Source organism: Macrotis lagotis, chromosome 1, assembly GCF_037893015.1.
Source record: "Macrotis lagotis isolate mMagLag1 chromosome 1, bilby.v1.9.chrom.fasta, whole genome shotgun sequence".
NCBI lineage: Eukaryota > Metazoa > Chordata > Mammalia > Peramelemorphia > Peramelidae > Macrotis > Macrotis lagotis.
In genome coordinates this window covers 231087155-231112465 of record NC_133658.1, presented here as the reverse complement: position 1 = coordinate 231112465, position 25311 = coordinate 231087155, and the positions used below count along the sequence as shown (strand labels likewise).

At 34.7% G+C, this 25311-nt stretch overlaps 1 protein-coding gene and 1 non-coding gene across 2 annotated transcripts in view; both read right to left on the bottom strand.

Annotated features, from left to right (window-relative positions):
- The window catches only part of CDH13 (cadherin 13), a 1354681-nt gene that overhangs the window by 463159 nt on the left and 866211 nt on the right, over positions 1-25311 (bottom strand). The window lies entirely within an intron of this gene.
- Positions 3529-3635, bottom strand: LOC141510321 (U6 spliceosomal RNA). Its single transcript, XR_012474821.1, has one exon. It is a non-coding gene; the product is annotated as a U6 spliceosomal RNA (small nuclear RNA).

The window sequence follows — 25311 nt, the reverse complement described above, 5'->3', positions numbered from 1 at the left end:
TTTCATACTTCTCTAAACTCCAATCATTTGTGGTTCCTTATAGACCAATACTACTCCATAACATTTATCTTTATATACTACAGATTATTTAGGGAATTGATGGATATCCCATTAATTTCCAGTTCTTTGCCACTACAAAAAGAACTGCTGTAAATATTTTTGAATGTGTGGAACTTTTCCCATCTTTTGAATTTCTTTTGGAAAAAAAGCCTAGTAATGCTAGGTCAAAGGGTATGATTATTGTTCTTTGGACATAGTTCCATATTGCTGTCCAGAACAGCTGGATTAGTTCCCAAATCCACCAACAGTTTAGTTCTCATTTTCACAAGATTTTGATAGAGTTTATACATGCACTATCAAGTAAAATATATTTTTTATTAGTCTCTTCAGGAAAAAGAAATAGATCAAAAGAAAAAACATGATTAAGAAGAAATAATTGAAAAAATATGCTTTGATCTGCATTCAGAGTCCATCAGTTCTTTAATTTGATATGGATAACACTTTCCTTTATGAGTCTTTTGTATCTGCCTTGAGTAGTTACACTGCTGAGGAGAACTAAGCCATTCATAGTTGATTCTTATTTAATGTAAGTAATGGATACTGTGTACATTGTTTTCCTCATTCTGCTCCTTTTACTTTGTATCAGTTCATACAAGTTTTTCCAGGATGTTTTTAAGAAATCTGTCTGCTCTTCATTTCTTATTCCATAATAGTATTATGTGATATTCAAATACTACAACTCCTTCAGTCATTCCTCAGTTGATAAACCTTCCCTCATTTTCTAATATTTTGCTACCACAAAATGGAATGCTATAAATATTTTTGCACATACAAGTCATTTTCTCTTTTTAAACAATCTCTTTGAGATACAGACCTAGTGGTGAGTGGTATTGCTAGATCAAATAGTATGAATAGTTTGGTTTTCCAAATTGCTCTCCAGAATGACTGTATCATCTTACAACTCCACCAACACTACATTAGGGTCCCAATTTTTCCACATGCTTTCCAATATTTATGGTTTTCCTTTTGTCATATTAGCCAGTTTGACAGTTTTGAAGTAGTACTTCAGGGTTGTTTTAATTTCTTTTCTCTAATCAAAAATGTCTTAGAGCACTTCATATATAAATAAATAGTTTTGATTTCTTCATTTGGAAAATTTTTTATCATTTATCAACTGGAGATTGACTTGCATTCTTATGAATTTAATTCAATCCTCTATATATTTGAGAAATGAGACATTTGTCAGTGACATTTGCTTTAAAGATTATTTTCTAGATTTCTGTCTTTTTATATATTCTTGGTTCCATTGATTGTTTTTAATACAAATGCATTTTGAATTTAATGTGTTTAGTATTGATATTGCTTCAATTTCCATAGATTCCTTTAGCAAGGTGTAGTTCCCTTTCTATTGTCTTTTAATTAAGTCTGTTTTTGCTTTTATTTGTTCTGAGGTCAAGATTTCTATCCCAATCTTTTCCAACTTCAGCTGAAGCATAATAGGTTCTGTTCCAACTCTTTACCTTTATTCTGTATGTGTCTTTCTACTTCAAGTGTATTTCTTGTAAACAACATATTAAAGGATTCTGGTTTTTGATTCAATTTGTTATCCACTTCTATTTATTGGGAAAATTCAACTTAACTTTAAATTTAAGTGTCTCATTATCCTTTGACCCAATTTAATCTCATGCCATAGCACCTTGTCTACCCAGGGCATCATAAACTGCTAGTACCTAAATCAGTAACTCTTTAACTTACAATCATTTGTAAAGTTCATCAGCAAGAACTCCAGAGGCTTCCAGTACAAAGAGATCTTTAAGATTCTTGCAGTTAATTAGATTAGGGTCTGATTTAACTGGTGCTTCACTTAGGAGGGGATTAAATAACCTGGGTGAGGAGGGGCTTAATGTGGGGGAGAGAATAGGCCTTGCTTCACTTAACAAGGTGTTAAGTACCTGGGGTGGGGAGGAGGGAGGTACTGTGAGAAATAAAATGGCCATTGCTTCACTTAAGAAGGGGTTAAGTAAACTGACCCTGGGTGGGGGGAGGGGGGACTAAAATGTGAGAGAAAATAGACTTGGGGGAGGGGCACAAATAGTTCAAGAAATGATATAGCTTTTAATGATACTTTGGCTTCTAAAGAGGATTGTGTGTACTTCAAAAGGGGGTAAGATAAAAAAAATGAGTATAATTAAAATTTGATGCAATTTGAGTCAATGCAGCTTATCCAGCAATCAAGCAAACAATCTGTGATAGTGTCTTGATAAGAATATGAGCTTATCAAGTGATCAATAATCAAACTGTGATTGCTGAAACAGGCTTAATACTATTAGAATGATAAATAATACCAAGGGAAGAGGCATAAATATTTATAATTTTAGAGAGAAAGAAGGGAGAATGTGAATGCTGAGTAAATTCTATTCAATAGACTTAGCTTAGAGAGGGAATAAGATATATCCCCATTTGGGTTCAAAAATTTAACTTAAACCACAGGAAATGGGGGGGAAGATAGGTAAATGAGGTAAAAGGTAGAAGGGAGTGATAAAAAGGAAAGTATAAGTGAAAACAAACTGAAAGTTAAATTTTTAAAAGAAAAGTCAAAGGGAAAGGTAGTAAAATTTTGGTGAGGTGGAATAAGAGAAAAGAAAAGAGAGAAATATAGATGGAGAAGGATAGCATGGAGGGAAATAACAAAATTAATAATCTTAACTGTAAATGTGAATGGTATGAACTGTCCAATAAAATGGAAGCAGATAAGAGAATGGATTAAAAACCAGAATCCTACAATATATTGATTACAAGAAACACATTTGAAGCAGGGAGATACATACAGGGTAAAGGTAAAAGGTTGGAGCAAAATATATTATGCTTCAGCTAAAGTAAAAAAAAAATGGGGGTAGCAATCTTTTTTTATATAGATTCTTTTTTATTTTTATTTTATTTTTGTACAAATGATTTTTTTGGTTGGCTTTTTTTTAGGTTTTTTTGCAAGGCAAATGGGGCTAAGTGGCTTGCCCAAGGCCACACAGCTAGGTAATTATTAAGTGTCTGAGGCTGCATTTGAACCCAGGTACTCCTGACTCCAGGGCCAGTGCTTTATCCACTGTGTCACCTAGCCGCCCCAAATGATGTTGTTTTATACATTACTAAAATATTCTTGCTCAAGAGTAAACAAAATACCCTTTCCCCCCAAAAATATAGATCCTCATGAGCAATACAGTAAAGAGGAAAAAATTAAAATTGAAAACACAATAATAATAATATAGGGGCAGCTAGGTGGCACAATGGATGTAGCACCAGCCCAGGAGCCAGGAGAGCCCAAGCTCAAATCCTGCCCGAGACACACCCAACAATCAGCAAGCTGTGTGACCCCAGGCAAGTTACCCCAACCCCATTGGCCCACAAAAACCAAAATAATAATAATAATAATAATAATAATAATGGTAATAATGGAAAATGTGCTTCAGTATGTTCCAGCACCACCAGTTCTGTCACAGATGGATCACATTCTTTTTTTTTTTGTTTCTTTAAAAAAATATGGAACGCTTCACAAATTTGTGTGTCATCCTTGCGCAGGGGCCATGCTAATCTTCTCTGTATTGTTCCAATTTTAGTATATGTGCCGCTGAAGCAAGCACAGATCACATTCTTTAGGATAAGTCCATCACAAAAGCTACTTCCATATTTTTCCACTGTTGCCATTGCTGATCTCAACTTCCTCCATTCATACTTCTCCACTACCATTTACTATATTTTCTCTCTCCTTTCACTCTGTCTCTGCTGTAGGATAGCTGAGTAGTGCAGCAGACATATCCCCTGCCCTGGGGCCAAGAGTCCCAGAGCCCACATACCACCCCTTAGGCCCAGCATCTACCCGGCCCTATGGTCCCGGACAGGCCATCTAATCCCAGCCCCTTGCAAGAAGTAAAAACAAGAAAATGTGTTATGTCTTACCACTCTCCCCTCTGCATGGTCTACCCTCTCCTCCATCACTCACATCCCCTCCCTTTCCCAGTTCCCCTTCTCTCCTTCTTACTCTAGATGTCTATACCCCACTGAATATATATGCTGTTTCCTCTCCTAGCCACCTCTGATGAGAGTGAAGATTCCCTCATTCCCCCTTGCCTTCCCCCTTCCATGTCATTGCAATAGCTCATTGTAATAAAAAAATCTTATTATATGAAATATCTTAGCCTATTCCACCCCTCCTTTCTCTTACTCCCATTACATTTCCATTTAAGCCATTGGCTCCATTTTTGCAATATATTATAACTTCAAATTCAGCTCTCTCCTGTGCTTCATCTATAAAAGTTCCTTCTACCTGCTCTATTAAATGAGAAGTTTCTTATGAGTATTCTGAGTATCATTTGTCTATGCAAGAATACATGTAGTACATCATCATTAAGTCCCTCATATTTTATCCTTCTCCACACTTTATGCTTCACCTGAGTCCTGTATTTGAAGATAAAACTTTCTGTTCAGTTCTGGCCATTTTAACAGGAACATTTGAAATTCCCCTGGTTCATTGAAAGTCTTTCTTTTTCTCTGGAAGAGGATGTTCAGCTTTGCTGGGTAGTTGATTCTTGGTTGCATTCTGAGCTCTTTTGCCTTCTGGCATATTATATTCCAAGCGCTATGAATCTTTAATGTAGTTGCTGCTAAGTCCTGTGTGATCCTGACTGCAACTCCACAATATTTGAATTGTGTCCTTCTGGCTGCTTGTAATATTTTCTCTTTGACTTGGGAGTTCTGGAATTTGGCTACAATATTTCTCAGGATTGGTTTTTTTTTTGGCTCTCTTTCCAGGGGAGATCTGTGGATTCTCTCAATTTCTATTTTGCCCTCCGCTTGTAGGATACCTGGGCAATTTTCCTGTAGGAATTCTTTAAAAATGAGGTCAAGGCTCTTTTCCTGCTCATGACTTTCAGGTATCCCAATAATTTTTAAATTTTCTTTCCTGAATCTGTTTTCCAGATCAATTGTTTTTTTCAATGAGATGTTTCACATTTTCTTCTAATTTTCCATTCTTTTGGTTTTGAATTATTGTGTCTTGACTTCTTGTAAAATCAGCAGCTTCCTTCAGTTCCATTCTAGATCTGAAGGATTTGCTTTCCTCAGAGAGCTTTATCTCTTTTTCCATCTGGCTAATTCTGCTTTTTAAAGCATTCTTCTCCTCAACAACTTTTTGAACTGTTTTATACATTTGACCTCTGCTGGTTTTAACATGTTATTTGCTTAAGCAGTTTTTTGGATCTCCTTGACTAAGCTGCCGACTTTATTTTCATGTTTTTCCTGCATCTCTCTCATTTCAAAGCAGTTCTTTTTGTAGTGGTAAATAATTGGAAATTGAGGTGATGCCCATAAAGTGGGGAATGATTAAACATGTTATGGAACATGAATACTATGAAATACTATTCTTCTATAAGAAACCATAAATGTTTGGACTCTAGAGAAGCATGGAATGACTTATAAGATATGGTGCTGACAGAAGGGAGTAGAACCAAGAGAATATTGTACACATCAACAACAACACTGTGAGAAGAACAACCTTGATGGAAGTAGTTCCTTTCAGCAGTCCCAGAGAGCTAAGACAACTGTATTTGACTGGCTATGGACTATATTATCCTCATCCAGAGGAAGAAAAACAGGAGAAAAACAAAACAAAATGTACACACATAGACACAAAAATAAACCTTCCAAATCTGATGAATACTTTATAAAAACTCTCTTATGTGTCTTTTTCCCCTTAATCCTAATTCCTCATACCAATAATTACTATTTTGTAAATATGTTTATCAAAATATGTATGTACAATGCTAACCTGACGGTTCACCACTGAAGTGAGGATGGTAGGAAGGGAGGGTAGAAGGAAATTTGGTAACTCAAAAATATACATATGCATTTGCATGAAAATGAATTAAATAATTAAAAAAGAATTACTAGTATCATCTTTCTAGTGAATTCCTTTTATTTCTCTTTTTAGTTTTCTTTATTGTTCTCTTGATATTGGAAGTCTCATTTTTGGTTTACTTCTAATCTTTCCATTATGAAAATCTAAAATGTTTCTATTTCATTAAATGGTCATTTTCCCTTGAAATATAATGCGTAATTTTGTCAGGTTAGTGATTCTTAATTGTAATCCTAGTTACTCTGCCTTCTAAAATATTATGTTGTGTGACCTCCAGTCCTTCAATTTACATCTGCCAAGTCCTTGCTACCCTGATTGAGATACTATGCTATTTGAATTGTTTCTTTCTGATTACTAAAATATCTTTCCTTGACCTGATAGTTGTGAAAATTTTGTTATAATCTTCTTTGAAGCTTTTATTTTGGGGTGTTTTTTCCTGAGTTGATTCCTGGACTCTTCATTTCCTATTTTGTCCTCTAGTTACAGGATATCAGGTCAGTTTTCCTTTTTTAATTCCTTGAAAGGTCTTGTCCAGATCCTCTTTTTATTATGGCTTTCCTTTGGTCTAATATTGTCTCTTTTGGATCTATTTACCAGGTCATTTTTATTTACTATAAGGAAAGTTATATTTTCTTTCAAATTTTAAGTATTTTGTATTTGTTTGATTGATTTTTGGTGTCTCATAGAGTCATTAGTTTCTTCTTGTTCAATTCTAATTTTTTCCTAAAGATTTTTTTATTTATTTCCCCCCTAATCTTGCTTGTGACATATATATATATATGTATATATATATATACATATATATATATATATATATATATATATATATATATATATGTATATCACAGTTTGTTAAGCCATTGATGGACAGTTACAATTTCCAATTCTTTGCCATCTTAAACAGGGTGGCTATGAATATTTTTTGTACAAGTCATGTTATTACCCTTTTTCATCATCTCTTCAGGGTAGAGACTCATAAGTAGTATTGCTGGGTCAAAGGGTATGCACATTTTTGTTGCTCTTTGGGCATAATTCTAAATTGCTCTTCAGAAAAGTTGGTTGAGTTCACATCTCCACCAACAATGTATTAGTGTCTCTGATTTCCCACATCCCTTCTGAAAATGATCATTGTCCTTTCTGGTCATATTGGCCAGTCTGAGAGGTGTGAGGTGGTACCTCAGAGATGCTTTAATTTGCATTTCTCTAATAAGTGACAATTTAGAGCAATATTTCATATGACTATGGATTGCTTTGATTTCCTCATCTGTAAATTACCTTTGCATATCCTTTGACAATTTTTCAATTGGGGAGTTGCTTGTGTTTTTAAAAAATTTGACTCAGTTCTCTGTATATTTTACAAATGAGTCCTTTGTCAGAAATACTAGTTGTAAATTTTGTTTGTCACTTCACTACATTTCCTTTGGTCTTGCTTACAGTGGTTTTGTCTGTGCAAAAGCTTTTTTAATTTAATATAATCAAAATCATCTAGTTTGTTTTTAGTGATGTTCTCCATCTTTTCCTTGGTCATCAACTGCTTCCCTTTCCTTAGATCTGATATGTAAACTACTCCTTGATCTTCTACATTGCTTATAATATGGTTTTTATGCCTAAATCCTTTATTCATTTGGATCTTATCTTGGTATAGGGTATGAGGTGTTGGTCTAATCTAAGTTTCTTCCATACTAACTTCTATACGAATTTTTATCGAAGACAGAGTTTTTATTCCAATAGCTGGACTCTTGGGCTTTATCAAACAGCAGATTACTATAATAATTTCCTGCTATTGCTCCTAGTCTGTTGTACTGGTCCACCACTCTATTTCCTAGCCAGTATCAGACAGTTTTGATGACTGATGCTTGATAATATAATTTTAGATCTCGTAAGGCTAAGCCATCTTTTTTCATTATTTTCATTGAATCCCTAGAAGTTCTTGACTTTTTATTTCTCCATATGAATTTACTTACAACTTTTTCTAACTCATTAAAGTTATTTTTCAAAATTTTGATTGGCAAGGCACTAACAGGTAGTTTAGTTTTGTTAGAATTTTCATTTTATTATATTAGTTTGACCTATCCATGAGCAGTTAATGTTTTCCCTGTTATTTAAATCTGATTTTATTTGTGTGAGAAATGTTTTGTAATTGTTTTCAAAAAGTTTCTGAGTCTGTCTTGGCAAATAGACTCTCAGTTATTTTATATTGTCTGAGGTTACTTTGAATGGGATTTCTATTTCTAGATCTTCCTGCTGTATCTTGCTAGTCATATACAGAAATGTTGAGGATTTATGAGGGTTTATTTTATATCCTGCAGGTTTGCTAAAGTTATTAATTGTTTCCAGTAGTTTGTTAGATGAATTTTTGGGATTCTCTAGGTTAACCATCATGTCATCTGAAAAGAGTGAGAGTTTTTTCTCTTCTTTCACAATTCTTCTCTTATTGATGAAGCAAACATTTCTAATATGATATTGAATAGTAGTGGCGATATTGGGCATCCTTGTTTCACCCCTGATCTTATTGGGAATGCCTCTAGCCTCCACCTGTTAATGCTTGTTGATGGCTTCAGATAGATACTGCTAGTTATTCTGAGGATCAATCAATTTGTTCCTGCACTCTCTAGTGTTTTTAGTAGGAATGGGTGCTGTATTTTGTCAAAAGCTTTTTCAGCATCTATTGATATGGTCATATAACTAAACAAATAACTATTTTGCCCTGTGGTTCCATGATATCAGGGCAATTTTCCAACATTAAATCCTATAATAATAAGTCCAGGCTTTTTTTTTTCTCTTCAAAGTTTTCAGGAAGGCCTATAATTCTTAGGTCGATCCTTCTCGATCTGTTCTTGAGATTAGTCGTTTTGATGATGAGGTATTTTATATTTTTCTATTTTTTTGATTTTTTTGATTTTATTTAACAGCTTTTGCTGTCACATGAAGGCATTTGTTTCCACAGACTCCATTTTTTTAATAGAAGAATTTTCTTCATTTACTTTTTGTAATTCCTTTTCCAATTGCTCAATTCTATTTTTGTAAGTTTTCCATTTGACCAATTAAGGTTTTGAGATAATTTTTTTTCCTGTTGCAAGGTGTTAATTTTCTCCTACAAATTTTCCAATTGATTTTTAAACTCCTTCCTTATTTCTTCAAGGAAGTCTTTCTGTGCTGGAGAGCAGGTCATATTCTTCTCAGAGATTATAGGTCTCTCTGAGTTAGTGTCTTTTCCTTCCAAGAATTCTTCTGTGGGCCCTCCTTTGCAATGGCCTTTTTTCATTATCCTAAGACCTTGTGTTGAGGAGGGACTGGTTCACAGAGGTTTGGTGTTGGGATCCCTATAGACTTTACTCACTGTGTGTAATATATCCATCTGGCCAGTAGGGGGTGTTGTTTTCTGTCTTAGGAGTGTCTGTGACCTTGATTTGGGACCCTCTCCCTTGGCCTTGAGGGAGTGGTTGAAGCTGTCCAATGCTTTTATCTTTGATCAATGCTTGCCTCTTCCCTGGGGTGAGGTGATCACTCTCCCTTTTCACAGCTGAGTTGGTTCTGCCTAGGTCTTAGTCTGGGGTGGATGGTGGGCTATAATCGTGTTTGTTCTGAGGAGAGGCTTCAACTGAGATGAAGGTATGGACTCTGAGTTCCTTCAGATCAGAGGAACCCACGGATAGATGTCTGTTGCTCTCCTGCACCAGAACTCTCTCTCTCTAGCCCTTCTGGCAAGCTCCAGACAGTCAGTGCCATAACCTATGCCTCCACTCCCTAGTTGGTCTGAGCCCCCTTGGCTGGCCAGGCTTTAGCCCCACTGCTGATCAAGCTAGTCCAGTTTTCAGATTCTCAGGCTCCCCGGCTCCTTCCCAGCAGTTAATCAGACTAATCTGCTGATCCAGGCTCCCAGTCTCATGGGTCCATGCTCCGGGCAGAGTCTGCCCTCTCTGCGCCCAGACTCAGCCATGATTGAGGAAGACAGATCCTGAGGTGGATGTTCTTCAGGCTTTTCTTTCTGGTTTTATAGATCAGATTTCTGTTAAGAGGTTTGTTTCATATCATATATGAGGTAAGATCAGGAGATATTTAGCCATGTGCCTGTCTTCTCTCCACCATCTTGGCTGGAAATCTTCAATTCTAACTTTTAGCCTATTGTTCTCCTCAATAACTTTTGTACTTTCTTTTCCATTTGGCCAATTCTATTTTTAAGGTAGTTTTCTGCTTCAGTTTTCTTACATCACTCTAATTTCTTTTCCCAGTTTGTCATCTCCCTTCCTTACATGATCTTTGAGCTCTTGCAAGAGTTCTTACTGGGCTTGATATCACTTCCCATTTTCTTTTTAGGGTTTTGTCCAAAGGTGTTTGGACATTGTCCTCTTCTGAGTTTGTCTTTTGCATTTTCCTGTTATAATAATTTTCTATGTCCACATTCTTTTGATGCTAATGCTGGCTTTTATTCATTTTATATGTCCTTTTCTTTTTTCCTTTTTTTTTAATTTGGACTCTGCTCTCAGGCTTCTTGTGCCAGTGGCTTCAGGTCCTTGCTGTTTACTTGGTGATGTGCTGATGTTGCTGTGAGGCCCACAGGGGACCTTCATGTCTGGTGTTTCATTGAGGGTTGGAATAGGGAATGACTGGTGATACCTGAGGCCCTAGCAGCCTAGAAGTTTACCTGGTGCTGAGCTGGGATTGTAGACATGATCTCTGGTATGTACTGAAGCTAGTAGGTTATTTCTCTATATATTTTTTCTAGTCATGCATATAATGTTTTCCTGGCTCTATTACTTCATTTTGCAATAGTTCACATGAGTCTTTTCACATGTCTCATATATGTGATTTCTTAGAGCACAGCAATATTTAATTACTTTCAAGAACCACATTTTGTTTGACTATTCCACAAAGGATGGGCCATTCTTTTGTTTCCAGTTCTTTGCTAGCACCAAAAAAAAAATCAGCCAAAAAAAAAAAGGCAATCTTGAACTCCATTAAGAGATACATAATTTCTGGAACAAAGGATGATTTGGACATTGGCTAGGCCATATCTATATTATGGTCAATTTTGGGTGCCACCAACTAAGAATTAGATCATGTATTCAAAATGAGTAAATCAAAATGGTGAAGTTCTTTGAATCCTTGTCAGAGAAAGATCAGTTATAGGAACTTGGAGAAAAGAAGATTCATGGGGATGTATTCAATTATTTTAAGGAAATATTTCCTTATTTCATCCTTATTCTCTTTGGATAAGTTAAAATAAGCAGCAAAAGATAGAATAAGCAAAGAGATAAATGAAGTTTCAGTCATGGAAGTTTCCTAATAAATCTTTCCAAAAGTGAAATAGCCTGCTTAGGGAGCTGGAAGTTTTATCTTTCTTTGGGGGTCTTCAAAGAGATTCTGGAAGACTGTTTATCATATTGGTCAACACTTTCTTGGAATAGATGGTGCTAGATTATTGATATAAAACACAAAATAGAAATAGCCATTGATCTATGCATAAATAAATCTATACTTTGCATAGTGACTTAGTTTTAAAATGTAATGCTTTCTAGTTGTATTATAGTTGATTTTAAATATTTCAGCTCACAATTTCACCATCAATGAATTAGTGCCTCAAATTTTCCACATCCCCTTCCAATATTTGCTGTTTTCCCATTCAACCATTTTAGTCAATCTTATTGGTGTAAAGTGATATCTAGAGGTTATTTTAATGTGCATTTCTCTAATCAATAATGATTTAGAGCATTTGTTTCATGTGACTATAATATAATATTTACCAACTACATTTTAGCCTGGTTCAAGCTCATTTGACAGCTTTGTGGACTAAGTTGAGCATTTGACACATTTTGCTAAAAGACTGCTAAGGTCCATTTGTATTCTAAAATTCCATCATCATCATATGACCTTTAATTAATCCCGCTTTTAAATGCTGTAAATCACTGAAATGATTTAGGAAAAAAAAGGATAATTTTTTAGTTCATCTTTGTCACTAGGATAATCATTATCTAAATCCTCAATGAAATATTTACTGAGTATATTCGACTCATAACTGCAACATGAAATGGTGCTGTAATCTCTGTCTCCTTAATAAAAGGATTTATTCATAAAAATTAAATATATTTTAGCCACTTAGGTCCCAGTCTAATGTTTCATCAGAATAACCAGATATCAATCACCAGAACGGGGGTCAATAAATGATAAATTTTGGGAGGCACATCACTTTATTTATCTGTCAACAGTTTTCAGGGAAGCAATAGAACTTTTCTGACAGGAAAAACACACCATACCGATTACTAACTCAAAATTTTTGAAATTGAAAATAACACCTTTAAAATTTCAATGACAGTTTTATGCAAAACCTTATTCACTTAGTATTTGACTGCCTGTAACACAGTAGCCATAAAATAAACAAATCAACAAACTAATTAATGGTTATGATTAATAAAAAGAAATTCTGACCACGATCTATAATCAGTTTCATAAATAGACAATTCTACTGTTCTGAGTAAAAAAATACAAGCAATTAAAAACTTATAAGAGGAGACCAGGTTTGGATAGAGCATAGTCATGGAATAATGAACATCTGAGTCTAAATACTCTCTCAGGCATTTATTGGAATTTTGGTCCCAGATGAGTCACTTAACATATCTGCATAATGAGAATAATAGCAACATCTATTAAGGTCTCTAATAATGAAATTATATATATATATGTATATTATATATATTTATTTATATCTAATGATGTGTGAACCTTAAAGAGTTATGTAAATATTAACTATTATTATTGTTGATGATGGTATCTTTTTTTGAGCTTGTCTCCTATATGTTTTAGAGAATAATTGATCTATTACTCATGGAGAAAACAACAGAGATGCTTATCATAAGCTAGCTTTTATTTCAACTACTTGATCAGTTGGACATTTGTTTATATGATATTCATACTGAATGACTAGAATGTGTTTTCTGACCTTGAAATTTTGATGTTTTTCCTGAGAAAATGTCAGGTGAAATCTTGGTATGTGAAAGGATAAAGGTATTATTATGGTAATCCTAACTTCAATAGCTCCTTTCATAAGTAACTATGCATGTTTATTACATTTTTAAGAGGGAAGAGAATCTTGAAAGATATATAGTTTAACTTTTACTTTGGAAATATATGCTATAAATAAAGGAACAAATGAATGAAGTATAAAGAAAAAACGATGAAGAGAACTTCTTTCATAAAAGATTGAGTTTAACTCTTATTATGCAAAGAAAGAATATAAACACAATTCAATAGAAATTAACTGCTATCCTAATAGAACTGAAGATTATTACACAGTGAAACTGTACCTCCAGGAATGAGGAGAAATCAAGAGTAGCCATAGTTATGTTTCAGTCAATTGTGATTTTTCTCTGAAAAGATATTTAGAAAATAACTATGTGTTTATTTCATTGTTATAGTTTAAGAAATTGTGAAGTCTGTATGCACAATATTTAACTGACTATTCACCACTGAGGGGATGGGGAGCAAGAGAGGAAGGAAATTATGGTACTTACAAATATGCATATGCATGTGGATGAATGCTGAAAAACTTTTATAACACATAACTGAAAACATAAAATAAAATGTCAATTGAAAAAATTGCAAAGATAATAATCTTATGGTTTAAGTCAAGAAATATGTACAGTTTCATATATATATATATTTATAGGCAAAAGCTTAAAGGAAAATAGTTTTTTCTGTTTATTAACAGTCTATAATAAACTAGGATAGGGGCTCAGGTATAATTAATGAAATAAGTTGCATCTTTGTTAATCAAATAAGAAAAATAAGAAAATATCACTTGATTGTCTTAAGACCTGGAAAGAGATAAATAAAAATAAAATAGAATACTAATGACTGGTGGTTTAACAGGAATACTGATAATTACTACATATGATGGTTGTCAATTCTACTACATTAGGTTTTAGGACAACAACAAAATCTAAACTCCAGAAAGATGCATTTGAAGGCAAAATATCAAGACTTGGGAGTTCTAATAAAGGGGAAAAAATCAGAAAATTTACAATAGTATCTTCAAGATCTGAAAAGGCAGGGGCTCAGGAAAAGTAAGAGGGTTGAGGGTGAGGAAAGTTTAGGGCACTTTCTTTTGACCATAAACCATAGCATTCTATTGTTTTGTTGTTTGAGGAATGAAGTCTAGTGTATAAGCTAACTCAGTAATAAGATTGGTAATTAGTGATCATAGGATTAAAGAAGATATCTATATGTTTTGTTCTAAGAAAACAAAATATATTCCTTCTGAAATGACTCATTCTTTAAACTGTGAGGTCAAGTTCCTAAAATAATTGCTAAAATGTATGTGTTCCATTGGTCTCTTAAATTAACCAAAAGTATATAAATAGACTTGAAGTCAAGTGTTTTACAAAGGAAATGTTCTTAAGCCTACTTCCCACTCCTGAAGTCAATGACTTCACCTCCTATTTTGCTAATAATATTTAGGTAATCCCATATGAACTAAATCATTATTTTTCTTATGTTCAGATAAATACCCATCCTTCCTACCTGCCTGAGAGGAAGTAATTTTGTTTTTCTTCTTTATGAGGAAACTGAGACTAAGAAAGACAAAATAATTTGGATCATAGGATCAAAGTTAAATAGTTGGAAATCATGTAGTACTGCCATCATTTTACATTTGCAGAAACCAAGTCATAGAGCGGTTAAATTACTTCCTGAGGTTGAGATGTCAGTCTAGTTTATCTGATTCCAAATCCAGGAGTCTTTTTCACTAGACCATGTTTTGTCTTTAGGTTGCAAGACCAGTTTTCATAGGGGTTGGAAGCAGATTATATTCCATCAGTTTGTACTTAGAGAGCTTTAAATCTTATACCTGCTGACAAAAAAGAATAATCAGTCCTTTCCTCACTTAATGAAGGCTTTGATTAAGATTTGATAATAACAAAATCAGCTTGGATACCCCTCTTGTCTATAAAGTTGCAGGAAGGGGTAGTGTGTGTACCTTTTACTACCCTTTTCCTAGTCTGACTCTGGAAATATAATTTGATCAATATTGCTATTGGAGAAGGTGGCATAATCTATAATCCACCATTCTAATCCCCATCCTTGTGACTTTTCAAAGCAAAATATGGTTCCTGCTTCTCAATATCTGTTAGTTTTCTTAATCATAATATAAATTACCTAAGATAAGGGATTCCTTTCTTTTTATCTTTGAATCCACAGTAACTAGTATAGAACTTTGTAAAGAGTAAGCCTTTAATAAATGCTTGTTGAATGAAACTTTTTTTTATTATTTTCACATCTCCAGAACTTACCTAGAACAGTATTTTTCACAGAGTAAATATTTAAAAATGTTTTTACATTCATTCATTCATTCATTCATTCAAAGTCTTTGGGATAACAAGGCGGTGCTGTGGATAGAGCATTAAGCCTGGACTCTGGAGAACCTGAGTACAAACTCATCCTCCAATAGTAATAGTTGGGTCAACCTGGAAAAATCACTTCCCCTGTTTGCTTCAGTTTTCACATCTGTTAAACAAGATAGAGAAGGAAATGGCAAACCACTTTACCATATTTGCCAAGAAAACCCCAAATGAAGTCATAAATTGTCAGAAATAAATGATTTGAGATCATTTATATTTAAGATCATTAAGATTATAGTTAAGATCATTCAAAAGCTCACTCATACTACAGCCCCTTCCATCCTCCTATAATCCCTGTACTATACACACTACAGTCAGATTATTCCTTGGTCATAGATTTTTGACCTGGAAGCAATGTCTTAGAAATCTAGAGAGCTCAAATAATTTTAATAGGTTAACAAGTAACAAAAATGATATTTGAACCTAGTTTCAATGACTCCAAACCTGTCTTCTTTCCACCACCATGTTGAGAGAGATTCGTGCCTTCCCATGACCATGTTCTTAACCACAATTAGAATCCTTTTACTGGTAACCTTTGAGATTTATCTTTATATATTTATCTTTATAGTCTATAATGAATATAATAGCTTGTTAGATATGTTGGAGCTTCCCATCTCCCCAGAGGAGCAGGACAATGAAGTTACGAAACAACCAACCAGTTAGAAGGCTTTTTGAGGTCCAGAGCTACTTGCTGCTGTGATCCTTTGTGAATGAGCTCCAGTAAATTTGAAGATGCCTGTGGCTATCAGAAATCACAGATCCAACCTTGTTCAACTCAAAGGCAACCATGACTAGAAGTTGCAGACTTAAGATCTTCCTCAGGACTTTCTAAACATTCTGTTGTCTGGTTTATAATATCTTCAGAAGCCCTTTCCCTTAACCTTCACTGCTTGACCGAAATTATATCTCACTTTTCCCTGCTTAAGCAGCTGAAAATGCACTCTACCTGTCCTGACTTCCCTGTAGACTTTTCTCTCCTCTACAAGTCTTTCCTTAGACAATGAAAACCCTTAATTGGTAAGATACTTAATTAGTAATTTAAAAGTATCAGACTCTTTCATTTCGGGTCTGTTTATGGATCCTGGGGTCATTTTTTAACAATCTCAAAATTCATTTGTTCTGCAAATCTTCCTGGAGTACATTATTTCTGATACAAATATCTAATGCTTATCTATACTATTCTTTTGGCATGTTGGGTTATAGACTATGGAATTTTGGAGGATTTGGATTTATAGGTTGGATCTTGTACTGATTAGCTTTACAAGGTCATATACCCTGAACCTCAATTTATTTTTCTGTAAATGGAGATAAAAATTATTGTTCCAGTTATTATGAAATTAAATAAAGTAATGTAATTTAAAGTATAATTTACATTGGAAGTAACATTAATGCCTAATATTCTTATTAATCATTATTTTTTATCTAGGATATAATTAAAATGCTTAGATGGAAAACTTAGGTCAAGAACCCCCTTTCTTAATGGGATGTCTCCTGATTGCCCTAGGTGTTATTACTTCCTCAGCTCCAAATTTATTTGCATTATGCCTGTATATGGAATGCATTGTATTCATAGTTCCTCCCTTATCTTCCACCAATGTAAGCTCCTTGGTGAAGGTTGTTTTCCATTTTGATTTTGCATGCTCAGAGCTGAGCATAGCCACTGGCACTAAGTGGGCACTCAAGGGCTTATGTTATAGAATTAAAAGACAGGTAACATCTGTGGATGATTTTGTAAATGAAGGAGCTTATATTTGCACTCAGCTGTTGCGCAGAAGATTCCAGATGATATTACATTTACCAAATAGCCCAGTAATTCTCCAAAGTGTGTGGATGACCTTCTCAGAAAGAAAAGGAGAGAAAAATTATTCTGCCTATCAATTTGAATGCACAAATCATTTTTTCTTCCCTTCAGAAAATGGACTTATCCCTCCATCTCTCCTAACAATTTGAATGCTTGTCTTTGTTCTCCTTACTTTCAGTGGGTGAGTCATAAATACAATAAATAGCCTTGACAGAGTCTGAGCCCTCATCACCTCAATTATTTTCCCTGATTCCCAGAAGATGGAGATTAGAGGCCAAGTTTTATCACCTCCTCTCTAATTAATTCTTTAAGGCCAGAATCTCATTTTTTGTTAAGTTCAGTCAAATGTCCATATTATTCCTTCCTAGTTCAGAGGGAATAAAACATATCCTCCCTCCTGATCCATACTTGGGACAGAATTCTTGACCACACATCTTTACCATAGAATCTTACATTATCCTTGTGATTGTAGCCTGAATGTCTTGAGAGAATTTATGGTAAAGTGAAGAGAATGCCAGAACCAGAGTCAAAAGGGTCTGTGTTCAGATTCCACCTCAGGCATAAGCTAAACAAACCTGAGCCATTTAAATTCTCTCATGTCCATATCCTCCTTTGTAAAATAGGAACAATCAAAGTTTTACAGTTATTCCTTCCAATTCATAAGTTTCCCCATCATGGCTTCAATATATCACTGATCATCATAAGAAATTAAATGGGAATTTTGGGGGAGTTTTAAAGAAACCACAAATAATATGCAAAGTCCAGCAAGTGATAGAAAAAACTTCGGAAACTCAGAAATGCATAATATATGTAGCATCATATAATATTAACATATTTTATTTTTTTAATGCCATAATGATTTAGACTTCTTCTCTAGTACAAAGAAAGAGTCAAAATTTTTTATGCAGATTTTCCAGATCACAGGGGCACCTCAGCAATGTGGAAGGGATAATTATAATGAGGATCAAATGTGATTATGTATGCAAATCCTTTGTAAATCTTAAAGTTCTATTTAATGATAGTTATTATTATAGTCCTCAGTTATAAGCAGACACTGCTCTAGGTACTGTAGATAGAAATAGAAAGAACAAAACAATTTCTACATAGAAAGGACATATTCTAAAGAGATAAATAAAGATATAAACATAGAAATAAAAATATAAACTTGTAATTATACCTGATATACCTCTAGCATATAGTTTATGATGTTTGATGGGATTGAGAAATTAATTCAGAATGAACTCAAGGAAGAAAATTCATTCAGTCAGTATATACTTCCAGGATGGGACATATCTGCCACTTTTCTGGTGGGGGATGAACTTCCAAAAGCTCACCCATTTCCCTAGTCACTGTTAGGAGAATAGCAGTAGTAACCAATAAATTGACTGATTGACTGCCATTTCATTGTGTATTAGTCAAAAAGTATTTATTAATTATTTATTATTTGTCAGACACTGCACTAAGCAAATGGATATACAAAGAATAAGAGACTATTCATCCCAAGCAAGTTTGTTTAGGGATATGAATTTGCTGACCCTTTTCTTCTGCCCTGCTCTATAGTATGCCTCTTATAACTTTAATGTCATGATGATACTAACATTTTATAGCTGCTTTTGACTCAATTCATGGAAAATATTTTTCTTGATGTTATAAGAAATAGGTAATTCCTGGAGGACTAAATGGAATGGAATCAATACTACTTTAGACTGAAAAATCACAGTTTTCCAAGATGACACGTTGAAAGGTCCTCCCTCCCCTGACTAAGGTCATCTTATTAATTAGTTTTCCCTCCTGAAACAGAGGAAAAAGACTGTTTTCACATATGATGAAGAGGAGATTCTAGAAAAAACTCTCAGCAGTGAGAGGGGAAGGAGAAGAAAATTGAGACCAAGTCAGGAACCAACAATTCACATTTCTCATCTCAAGTTGACTTTGTGCACACCCTCATTCAGTGGACTAGCAGTCAACCAAATTGTTTAAATTGCTGTTTTCTCTCTCCCTCTTTATTTCCCATTAAGAGGTAAAAATTTAATTCCCCACCCCCCTACCCCATCCATAGTAGATATAGGTTGGATGCACAGTCGACATAACTACATCATATTTCAAAGTTCTGTAACTTGATCAGTTGCCTCTTTATTATCTGTCTTAGTTGACAAAACCATTTTTTAAGGTTGAAATGTTAAAAAGAGTGACTGGGGGAAAAACATCTCAATCTCATGTCTGATTTTTTTTTGTTTCCAAGCCTCTCTTCGCTTCTCTTATCTGGTTCCAAGGAAAGAAAACAGAACTGTCCACCAAAAAACTTTTTTAAGGTTGCATACCATAAATAAGTTAGTCAATATGGATTTAATGAGCATCTATTATGTGCCAGTAACTGTTAAATACTGGAATATGATGATGATGATAATAATGTTCATCCTTTGTTTTTGAAGATGACCATGACATCAGGAAGGTGATGCCATGACAGGTATGTAAATTGGATTTGAGTGAGGGGGGCTATGCTGGTCACCAGCCTCACTTTCTCCTCCAGAGACCAGATATGGATCAGGACAACTGGAGATGGCTCTGGCAGCCAGGTGGTTCAGTGGATAGATCACCAGTCTTGGAGTCAGGAGGATCTGGGTTCACAATTGACTGGGAAGTTTTGTAGCTTATATAATATAGGGTAATGTGTCTTCTAGTAAATGTGAAGGCAAAGAAAAAGACATGAACACATAAACAGCTTTTAAAAAAACCACTAGAACAGAATCTTGAATCTTGCTGTGCTTTACTTATATAGAAATAATACAACCAAAGCCAAGTGAACAAATTTGAGAGAAAATTCATTTCTGATGAGCAAATATTAGAGCAGAGACTGAACAGAACAAGATTGATAATAATAATAACAATCAATATTTAAATAGAATTTGCTATATATTGGGCATCATGCTAAGGACTTTACACTTATCTCATTTGATGCTCATAACTCCCTTGGGGAAGTTTCCAGATGGGGAAACTGTGGCAAACAAACTTTAAGTGACTTGACAGGTTAAATACCTGAGGCTGGATTTGAACTCATCTTATTGATTGCAGATTGGGCCCTTTATCCTGGGCACTACTTAGCTGAACCATAGATAAGGAAGATGAGAAAGTTCTCAGTGCATTCATTGAGAATGCATGCAGAACTGTGTCTAACTTATTTGCAAGCTCAGTGGGATACCAAGGATATTTCTTCATCAGACTGAGAGATGGAATGATGGACAGATAACAGGAATCTAAAATTAGTATGAAGAAGCATTGGACCAAGCAGAATCTCATGAGGAGAAACCAGGAGGCTCTGATAGCACATCTGCCTTAAGAAGCATCAATCACAGGACAAAAAAACACTCTCAGTCCATTATAGGTGCAGTCACTTTTTAATAAGGGCTGAGAATAGACCAAAGTGACAAAAGTAATGAAACAAAATTTCAAAGAATTTCAATGATTTGTATTTATCAGCACAGTACTGACACAGGGTCAGAAACAAACTGTGAGTTCAGTTCGGTCATTAAGACATCCCATGGGCAGAGACAGTGATCGATGCTTGGCATTGTGGACCACTCATTTTCTTTTGTATAGATACAGCCTTTGACCCTTTATCTATGCAGCTGTATAGGGTATAAACTTCAGGGGAATTGCTGATGCCAAGATCATTAAGCATGTTCTAAGGAGAATGTCAAACCAGGGTCACTGGGGCACCTCAAGAGTCAAAGCTGGCTCTTCTCTAGCATTTACTTTCACTTTTTTTCTGCCACTTGTGTTTGTTGCCATGGAATGAAATTGGCCGCAGTTGAGGAATGGCATACAACAGTGACCCCTTTGTGGTATCCTCCTGCTAGAGGAAGAGCTATCTGCCAAATCCAGGACTCTGGACAAGTACTTTAGGCACCTAGGAAGTTAATTTCATGCAAGTGTTTGTATCCTGAACTAAGAAAAATTATATTGTTATTACGAAAGTAATAACAGTAATGATAATAATAGTCAAATGTTTAAGTGGATCTCTGATCTCATTCACATTAGTATTCCCTTCAACAGTGTAGATCAGAATCATTCTTGCCTGTTCATCTTTTGCTACACTTCTACATGCTTTCTACTACATTTGGTCCACAGAGCAGAGGGACATCCTCACTTTGTCTTGATTTATGGAGGTATAATTCAATAACAAATATTAACTCATCAAATTATTATTTACTCATTAAGTCAGGGCTTGCTATATGATAGGTATATACATCAATGTTTCAGTGATAAAAATGAAAGTCACAGATTTAATAGAGAAAATCATATATATAAATAATGAAAAAATGCAAATTACCAAAATATTGAGTAAATAGATTGTTGTAAGGGATACACAATGGAGAAAAGAAGGAAGGATTCATATGCTATATATTGTTTAGAAAAAAAAGGAAGTTGGGTAATTTATTGGGTGGAGATGAATGGAAGAAGAATGTTTTTTTATGTGGTGGACAACCTAGGCAAAGGTATATAAATGGGAAATGAATTATCATTTGTGAGAAAATAATAGTAATTTGGTGAGTTTGGTAGAACCATAAAGTTTTTTGAAAGAAACTAATGTGTTTGAAGTGTGAAAGGTAGGAAGATGTTTAGGTACCAAACAGATGAATTTGTATTTGATCCTAACAGCAATAGGAACCAGTGGTTTTTATTGAGCAAAGAAGTACCACAGTCAGATCTGCGCATTAGAAATACCACTTTGGTAGCAAGGGCTTAATAAATTATGATTGAGAATAGTGGTAATAGTGGGCATTTACAGAGTGTTAAGATTTCCAAAGTGCCGTACATACATTATCTCACTAGATAATGTGTGCAAGATTGGACATTCCAATAATGTTAGCCCTGCTTTAATATCTTGCCCCCCCCACAAGAGCTTCCCGATGGCTAAGCACCCTGGGGAAGCAAATTCTCAAAAGTTAATGAAATGGCCTAGTAGATTCAAATGTGCCATTCAAATGAGCATTCTCTAAAATGAGGTGATTAAACAGAAGAGGGAAGTGGGCTTTCTCCCTGGTGAGCCACAACCTCAGCTTGTCTAAAGAAATAAAAAGTGCAATCACAATATGGTAGCTATGAATGGCTTGACCATTCCTTTGGAATAGAGGCACAGCTGATCCCCAAATCTTTATACTCAACGTAATTAGATACTGTTCCTATTAAATTAATCAATCCCCAATGAGTCTATATTAAGCCTAAACTATGTGCTTGACCCTATGCTGGGCCCAGTGAGGAACAGAGAAGATATGTTACCCCAAAGGCCCTTTTCCCTTAGAACCTCCTTTATGATTGAGAAGAAAAGAATAGCATATAAGATAGCTTTGAAAATAACAAAACAACCTATCAGACTGTGTGACATTGGGAGGGAAGGAATCAAGTGCCTTCTATGTGCCAAACACCTTATAGGTATTTTACAAAAAATCATCTTAGTTTATATTACTTTAACTTAATGAGGTAGATGCAAATTATAATCCATATTTTACAGTTGAAGAAACTGAGCAGATAGTGATTAAATGATTCACTTAGGGTCACACAATTAGAAAGGATCTTAAGCTAGACTTGAACTCAAGTCTACACTGGAGTTCAAATTGAGTTCAAGTCAAACTCTATACACCAAACTATTGTAGTTTAGGAGAGAAAGAAGGGGACTCCATGGATAATAATAGCTCATCTCTACATAGCACTTGAAGTTTTTAATGCACTTTCTTTCCAGTAACCCTCTGACTGTGAAGTCGTTGTCTCAAAGAAATACTACTTCTGTTAAAGCTGATGAAAGAACTCAGTTTCTAAGAGGTTAGATGACTCAAGCAAGGTCACTGGTAAGTATTTGAAACCACATCTTTTTGACTCCAATTCCAGAGTTCATTCTAATATAGCACATGTATTCTCTGATATTGAACAAGAATTGGCCAGGACAAGCTTTATGATGGAAACAGTAAGTTAATTGTTCTTTGAAGGCTTAGACGGGCCTCATCTGAGTGTTGAGGATGAAGAGAACATGAAGCATGATTAGACTGATGTGCATAAAGGAACAGAGACAAAAAAGTAAGAATGGGGTATAGAGAGGTAGAGCAAAGCTATAACTTGTCCTTAATGTAGGTATGACCTGAGATCTGATGGAAAAGAAGGTTGAATATTATTATTATTATTATTATTATTATTATTGCTGTCATTTTTAGTTGCTTCTGACTATTTCTGACCCTATCTTAACAAAGATACTAGAGTGTTTGCCATTTTGTTCTCTAACCAATTTTACAGATGGGGAAACTAGGCAAATAAAATTAAGTGATATGCCAAGAATCACAAAACTAGTAAGTGTTTGAGGCAGGATTTGACCTTAGGAATATGAACCCTCCTAACTGAAATGCTCTATTACACCATCTAGCTATTGGGAAAGTCAAGAATATAATAAAATCTCATCATGTTTCTATCAGACTTCAAGATTTATGAAGTATTTCAATTAATTCCAATGAACATTTAATGATAGACCCCTATGCACCAGGCAGGGTGGACTTTGAGTCACATGTTTTAGAAATCAGGGTGTCTGGAATGAAGATTCTATCTACCAGGATCTCTGGATGAACTGCCTACAATCATTCTGCAGACATATTAACAAGCAAGGGGTAGCTGTGGCAAATCTCAATCAAGTGCTACCATGCTTATTTAAAGTTTCCTGATGAGGAGTTCTTCATATAAGAGAAATTACAAATCTTCTAAAAGTCTTGGTCCCTTGGTTATGAAGAAAAAACCTGAATTGTCTCAGAGCAACCTAATGTGGTACCTAATAGGTAGTATAAGTTTTATGACCATCATTTACAGATGAAGTACCTGGATCTTTGAATGAATGGCCAAGATTTGCCCAGCTAATAAAGGTCCAAAGTAAATAATTTCTTTTCCAACTCTAGGGCTCCTTCTAGTTCATGTGTCTGGGTCATGTCACAAAGAGTGATAAAAGTCAGATAATTGCCTAGCTTAGAGAAGGTTTTTGGACAAAGGGATGTCAGAATGCATGTGATGTTTAAGGAAGATTAATCTGGTATCCATGGGCATGATGGATAAGACAGGGCAAGAGATTGAAATGAGGTGCCAATTATTATAAGTCTGAGAGGATAAGGAGAACTGGGCCTTGGTAGAGGATGGAATCAGTGAAAATAGAGAATGGGAAAAATAAAAGGAACATTTTAATGGAAAAATATGTAGGTCTTTATGATTGCCTTAATAATGGAGATAGGCAAGGATGACAAAGATACCTTCAAGGTGGGAGTGCAAAAATAGAGACAGTGGAGTTAGATAATTATTTGTAAAAGTTGAACAGTGAAACAGAGGTAGAAGGATATAATAAATAAAGTTATTAAGGACTTAAATGACTTTCATAAGAAAAAAACTATCAAATTTAAATGTTATAAGAGAATTATGGAATCTCTGATGCAGAAATGAAATGGACCATGGGGATCATCTAAGTAAATACAAAACCTAGGGTGGAAAAGGACAAAATCTATTATCTCAGTGGTATTTTCATTGTTTTTCAGTTGTATCTAATTCTTCCTGACTCCATTTGGAGTTTTCTTGACTAAGATAGTGTGGAGTAGTTTTTATTTCCTTTTCCAGCTCATTTTACAGCTGAGAAAACTGAGACTTTAGTTTAAATGACTTGCCTAGGTTCACATAGCTAGTAAGTGTTTGAGGCTGGATTTGAAGTTTAGGGGGATGAGGCATCATATTTCCAGATCAGCTCTCTATCTAATAATCCACCTAGCTGCTCAGTCATATAGGAAAATCAGATCAAGAAACTTAAAATGCATATGGGGACCTTTCATATATCATATATTCTTAGAGAGTTTCTTGATATACATTTTTTCATAAAAATATGAAAAGTAAACATAATGGGAGAAGGAGGTAGGTAATAGTAGTTAGTAGGACCAAGAATATTATATTCTAGGAGCTTGAGTTGAGTTTTGAAGTAAGTTTAATATTCTAAAGGGAGTAGAAGGAAACTTTTTTACCACTCTTCCTTCTTTATACACACTTCTCAAACACAAAAAAAAATCACTTGCGTTCTACTGGGACAGCACAAAAATCTATTTTAAATTGCTTTAAAAGACTGATATCCCTAAAGAGAATAACAGAATGGCTAAGAGGAACATTTTGGTGTAATTGGAAAGAACTTTGTTTTCAGAGTCAAGACT